Source organism: Physella acuta, unplaced genomic scaffold (assembly GCF_028476545.2).
Source record: "Physella acuta isolate Inbredline_101_S28 unplaced genomic scaffold, ASM2847654v3 ptg000096l, whole genome shotgun sequence".
In the NCBI taxonomy this organism is placed as follows: Eukaryota; Metazoa; Mollusca; class Gastropoda; family Physidae; genus Physella; species Physella acuta.
The window spans coordinates 598,552-605,726 of NW_026731616.1; the positions used below are offsets into that span (position 1 = coordinate 598,552).

General features: G+C 36.6%; 2 long non-coding RNA genes across 2 annotated transcripts; both read right to left on the reverse strand.

The window, feature by feature from the left end:
• Positions 1-231: 231 nt before the first annotated feature.
• Positions 232-1,244, reverse strand: LOC131929999 (uncharacterized). The gene is made up of 3 exons (XR_009384059.1): positions 1,104-1,244; positions 615-660; positions 232-448 (listed from the first exon to the last, which is right to left on the reverse strand). It is a non-coding gene; the product is annotated as an uncharacterized LOC131929999 (long non-coding RNA).
• A 2,243-nt stretch (positions 1,245-3,487) lies between these two features.
• LOC131930010 (uncharacterized) lies at positions 3,488-5,292 on the reverse strand. The gene is made up of 3 exons (XR_009384067.1): positions 5,172-5,292; positions 4,357-4,387; positions 3,488-3,657 (listed from the first exon to the last, which is right to left on the reverse strand). It is a non-coding gene; the product is annotated as an uncharacterized LOC131930010 (long non-coding RNA).
• Positions 5,293-7,175: the final 1,883 nt, after the last annotated feature.

Sequence of the window (7,175 nt, forward strand, 5' to 3'; positions counted from 1 at the left end):
AAAACGACTTCTACATTAAGGCCTTATAGCAACACTGTACTGGCGATATTGAACGGTCCACCTTGCATTGATCGATGTTAGAGTAACTGAACTTATCGATCGGGTTTTACCTAATCGAACATAGTTACCTATTTATCAAGTAAGAACATACGGCTATTATGTTAAATGTAAGTTTTAACGCAACATTTTTAATTTATCGAAATAATAAAAAAAATAGAAAATACCAATGTAATTGATTTTGAATTTTGAAAAAAATGCTTTATTACCAAGTTAACCATATAAACCTAGAATAAGTGTTATTTACTTTAAAGCATCATTCCAAAAATATTCCATCCTCCATAATTGACATCATTGAATGGTAGGGCAGACGTGATGAGTGAGTATAAATCATCACTTAGAGACTATTCCACAATCCCACGGGCGAAACACCGGGTTGCAGAGCCGAGGTCTGAAAATTGTTTTAAAATAGGGTTTAGATTGAAGGAATAAAATGAGATTAGTAAAGTAAAAAAAAAAAACAACACAACAATAATGAACCACGGAGGCAGTTGTACGCTTAACTGATAAACTTGAGCAGGAGTGAAGTTGTCTACAGCAAACAATTATTTACTTACCGACAGTATGGCCAATCGTAATCACACCATCGCCGAATTGAATCTCCTGTTGAGAAGAAAATTAAAAATAGTACAAAGCATTAAACTTAATCTTGAACTTTTTCTTTCATTAATGTATATTATCTTACAGTCCAAGTTTATATTACACTGCAGAACGGGGCGGGGGGGGGGGGGGGGTGGAGTGGTTAAGAAATAAAACACCACTCTCATATTTTTAATAGACGTATTTTTTTTAAAATCTGAAATAGCCAGTTTTTTTCGTTTGTTTTTGTTCTTGTATTAAGATTACTTTTTTAAATGTTGTATAAATATATACATACTTATACATGTATATATATATATATATATATATATATATATATATATATATATATATATATATATATATATATATATATAAGACATACTATTAAAATAACAAACTTTTTCATGCAGTACATTTTTCAACTAGACATACTGAACGCCCCTTGTAAAATTACTAACACTTACCTTGTTCAATTAGTACAAAGGCCATAATGACCAAAACTGTGATGACCACAACAACAGTTTTCATCTTGTTGGACCTGTTGATTGTTCTAGTAAAGTGTTGTCGTGTCTTGTCTGGTTTCTTCTCAAATGGCGGTGTGTTTAACGCTGTGGGGCGAGTAATCAGTATTTTAATTAAAATTGATTAAATAGAAATTATAGGATTAGACGGTGTACGCCTACTGGCTGTTTTATACAAGCGAAATTTTATTGGCCGCATCGTAGTGGGCCATTTTCAATTAGCTTGGCCCTTAACTAATGGCCACATTGATTTGGCCACATTGCATTGTCTGATGTGTAACACCGTATTGTTCTGGTCATATTGTATTAGCTATTTTATAATGGCCCAATTGATCTGGCCACATTATGTTGTCCGACGTATAATGGCCCAATTGATCTGGCCACATTGTGTTGTCCGACGTATAATGGCCCAATTGATCTGGCCACATTGTGTTGTCCGACGTATAATGGCCCAATTGATCTGGCCACATTGTGTTGTCCGACGTATAATGGCCCAATTGATCTGGCCACATTGTGTTGTCCGACGTATAATGGCCCAATTGATCTGGCCACATTGTGTTGTCCGAAGTATAATGGCCTAATTGATCTGGCCACATTGTGTTGTCCGAAGTATAATGGCCCAATTGATCTGGCCACATCGTGTTGTCCGACGTATAATGGCCCAATTGATCTGGCCATATTGTGTTGTCCGACGTATAATGGCCCAGGTGATTTGACCACATTGTGTTGTCCAGAGTTTCTCTCAGGCATCTCTTCGAAGAGAAGGTGGGGGGGGGGGGGTTGAAGCCATCCCGATGAACGTCTAGCCCCCCTCCCTCCCATATGATGTGTAATGGCTTAATTGATCTTGCCATATTGTATTGACAAATGTCTAACGTCCAAATTGTACTGGCATTATTGTATTGACAACTGTCTAACGGCTGTATTGTACTGGCCATATTGTACTGGCCACTGTACATATTTTACTGTAGATATTTTACTGTAGATATTTTACTGTACACATTTTACTGTACATATTTTACACATTAAGTTGACCACAAAGTGTAAGAAACAGCTAAAAAATTGTTGTAACGTGTATTAATCTTTTTTATTAGTGTCTGGGGTTTAATAATTATCAATGGTCTTCTGGTTACTTGTACCTTATTTGTTTTGTGTTCCTATTGATGCTTGTTTATACAGAGCACATTGTTGCAAGCATCAAAGGCGTAGTTAGGGGAAGGCGGGTGGGGACTAAGCCCCGGGTAGAAAAAAAAAGCCCTTTCTTAGCTGAATTACTGAATTATTCACAATCGAAGTTGAGGAAACAGACTGCTATTTTTTTTTTACTTTGTTTTACACACACACACACACACAATTTTTGTTTACATGATAGTGAATTGTCAGAGGCGCTTTTTCGCTTCTTTGAATAACTGTATAAATGGGGCGGGGGGGGGGGGGTCGATATTTTTCCTCAGGCACCGGAATTGGTCTCTAAGCATCTGGAAAGTGTGGCTTTTATTTCTTTGACGAATTATCAGAGGGTGGTTATTGTATTGTGATGGTAAGTCACTAAATACATTTTTCACATGTCAGGCTTAATTTTCTATTGGGCAGATGAAGTAGAGTTCGTATGTTTTTTTCATCAAGACAATGAAAGAATGGTGTGATCAACACTCTGTCTAGCCACATTTTCTTCCCAAACGTAAATTAGGTATCCTTAGGCAGTGGCGTAGCGAGGTCAGGTGCGGCACTTAATGGAGTCACCCCCCGGAGGGGTAGAGACCCTTTTCGGGGACAAACTTTCAATTTTTGCTTTGCACCCCCCCCCCCCCGCCCTCAAACTTTCGATTTCCACCCCCATTACACTTTCGATTTGCAACCCCCCTCAAACTTTTTGCAACCCCCCCCCCCCTCATTCATTCGATTTGCACCTCTTAAAACACTATTTAACACTCGAATTAAGTGTAATTATCATTTTTTCTCAATACATTTTGCTATATTTTGCTTTTGTGTCACCCCCTAAATGGTGTCACCCATCAAACAACTGCTGCATTGTAGTTTGTTCTTGGTTGGACAAATGCTATGGAACTGACTCCAATAATAAAAGCAGGCTGTAATCGGATTCATGGCAAATAAAAGGTTGACATGTAATACTTAATTGTGTTAGAAGGAATTCCTACACTAAGGTACTACCTTAAGTTCGATGAAATGATCGATATTCGAACTTTGAACTAGCAGCCGAACATTTTATTAATTAAAAATAACCGTTTTTAATTTTAACTACACCACTTAATAAAATGTGGTAGAAGGAAACAAGAACACTTTATTTTAATTTTATATTTCCAAGTTGATCAAAAACATCACTATTTTTTTTCTTTTACAATCGGAGTAAAATCTGAATCACTTCAGTCAGACTTGCTAGACTTGTAGGTGACATTAGACCATTGAGGAAATGCTTTATATTGTTCCTTTAAAGTTGAGACAAACTAGTTCACAGTGCCTGTCTTTCCCTGTACCCCTGAAAAATGGATCAGCAGGTTTAAAGTACAAAAGATGAAATACAGATAGTACAATTTTAATAACAATTCCGTTAAACACACTCGCATAAAAACACACATAAACATACACGCACATACAGAGACATGTATATACTCACTCGCATATACTCACACAAGTTACCTCACTTTTAGACATACAGCCATATACACTCAATAAATACATATTCACTGTTTAGGATCAATTGGTTGAGAATGGTCAAACGATCTCATGACAAATGATCTCAGGACAAATGATCTCAGGACAAATGATCTCAGGACAAATGATCTCAGGACAAATCATCTCAGGACAAATGATCTCAGGACAAATGATCTCAGGACAAATGATCTCAGGACAAATGATATCAGGACAAATGATATCTGAAAAAATTATCGCAGGATAAATTATCTTACACAAAATATACCAGGCGACATATCACGACCATATGATCGCAGTGTCAAATGATCTTAAAGACAAAACTATTAGGATTAATATATATATATATATAAAGAAATTATATAGACACATGTCGTGATAATATTTATCCTAAGATCAAATCGCCCGTAAAATATGATGTCTTTCATATTTTTCTGTGATCATTAGTCGTGGCACTTGGCTTGCCATTGGATCTATATTTAAGCGTTATCGAATTTGTCTTACATCTTTAAAATAAGTTACTTACCAGCACTTCCATATACACGGTACAGCAAAACCTGTTTAAATAAAATACATTATGTTATGTTGATCATCATATAACTATTGATGTCAATAATAATAAAATAAATTACGTTAATAGTAAATCTTTAAGTGTGTGTAAACTGGATAGAATGTACAGGTGTTGAACGTGGATGACAAACAAAAGAAAAAAAAAATGAAATGGAACTGAAGATGACAACTTTATCTGCTAGGGCTAAAGTTTTATAATTTTTAAATTATGGATCTAAATGTCTCAAACAGAAATAATTACTTACTTTGCTGTCTACACACCGTTTAAAATGACAAGCTAACCACCTACTAGCCAAAGTTAATCTAAAACAAACTAACCTCCTACTAGCCAAAGTTAATCTAAAACAAAGTAACCACCTACTAGCCAAAGTTAATCTAAAACAAACTAACCATCTACTAGCCGAAGTTAATCTAAAACAAAGTAACCACCTACTAGCCAAAGTTAATCTAAAACAAACTAACCACCTACTAGTCAAAGATAAAATCTAAAACAAAACGAACCACCTACAACCTAAAGATGAAATCAGAAACAAACTTACCATCTACTAGCCAAATATGAAAGCTAAAACAAACTAACCACCTACTAACCAAACATGAAAGCTAAAAAAACTAAACACCTACCACCAAAGATAAAATTCATCATAAATTGTCCAGCTACTTGCCTAATACTTGGTTACAAATATCCCAATCATACATTTTCAGTGCACATTTTTCCAACGGTATATTTTTTTTATAAAACTAACGTTAGAATATAATAATGCGACTAGTTACCTTGGGTAATGAAGAAGAGCCAGATGGCAAAGTATATGATGTAGACTACAAGAGAATTCATCTTGTCACAATGTTGACGATCTGTTGACCTTTCACCCCGCGTGCTATGTCTTGTATCTTTTAAAAACAACATTAATCTTACTAACTGTAGTTTACTGAAAATAATGGGCTAGTTATTCAATAACTAATTATCGATTATCGAAATACCAGTTTGAGAGTATAACTAAAACACACCGTGGACTGTCTTCAAGCTTGCTTTTAACATTTAACTGGGAAAAAAAATTAACTCACTTACGTTTACCTGGCCATAGTTGTGCTTCCAATAATTAACTTGCCACATTGCACTGGCTATATTGCACTGTCCACACTTAAGTAGCCATATTATACTTCACACTGAAACCATTTACCTGATATCAGTGTACTGCATACATTATATTGGTCTGTCAGCATTAATCTGGATACAATTTAGTACCAACAATCTTATTAATATAATACAACAACACATAATAATGGCCACTATAAGAAAAAACATTCCTCTTTAGATCTACCGATCTATTGGGCAGTTGAAAAAGACTTCCTATATTTCTTGCCCCCAGTATTTGAAGGGATACTGTAATCAGCACTATGCCCAGCCGCCTTTACTTTCCCTAACGTGACTTAGGTACCCATTACAGCTGAGTTGACTCAGTGACGTTTCATTGACCTGAACCCCGATTCGAACTCCAGGTCAGCAGTCTAGCGTTCTACCGCTAGGCCACGCCTTCTCATATGAATACACCCTACTTGCTGATTATTTTTTTTATATGTATCTTTGCAGATTAAAATTGCCTTTGCTACATATCACCATGCATTTTAAGTTACATATGCATTATTTGTCATTTTATGAGCCGATGTAAGAACATTTAATATCTTCGTACCGTTAATTAGTTAAAATTGCACGGTGTTAAATTTTATTTATCATTAGTTTTCTCAGTTGGTTTGTATTATCACTATTGTTAACATGCATTATTCCATCCTTTCCCCTGATGGTCTGTTTCAGCCTGCTTCAACAACTTCCACTCTGTATCTTCTTCTTCCGTGTCTTTATACTAAGCTGCAGTAGGTCAGTCTCCGCATCATCTATCTATATAGGCTACAGGACATTACCCTACGGACATTCCCCCACCCGGACACTCCCCCCCCCCCACCGTATTTAACCCCCGGAGCAATAACCCCCTATTAATTACCCCCACCTGAAAATTACCCCCAGGGGAATTACCCCCCCCCCCCCCCCCAACCCTAACCCCTAATCCACCAAGATAGAATACTGATTCTAACTTCAACTCTATACCTATATATTACCTTAAACTAACCTTAACAGTATAATTTTTGTTACGAAGTGTCTACTCGGAAGAAGATTTTTCTCCCCAACGTCTCCACTTAGTCGGCAAAAGATAGGTATGCGCATGCGCAGTGACCTATGGCTAGGGTTATGGCTAGAATGAGGGTTAGGGGTAGGATTAGGGATAGGGTGATAGGGTTAGGGATAGGATTAGGGTTAGGGTTAGGGTTAGGGATAGGATTAGGGTTAGGGATAGGATTAGGGATAGGGTTAAGGATAGGATTAGGGTTGGTGTTAGGGTTCTGCGGTTGTAAACACACGCATTCGCAGTACCATAGAAAACATCGCCGCTAAGGCAAGTCGTAGTTTATTTCCATTGCGCATGCGTATCGCATGCTTATCTTATTCCGGCTAGAATTGGCCTTTTTGTTATGCGTTTTGAAAATGAAATAATAATACTATTACTATTTGTACAAAAACTGAAGAGACGCTTGTAGACATCAAGGGAGTTGCATGCGGCTCGCGAGGCACATGTTTCCTACCCCTGGGTTAACACCGTCACATTATTTTTAAAATGGATGTCCCATCATTAGGGTTTTAGATGTACTAACGAGAGACACAGATATATCGAAGATAAAATAATTATTTCTCACTTGAATAAAATAATGTTTAAAGGAAGCTAA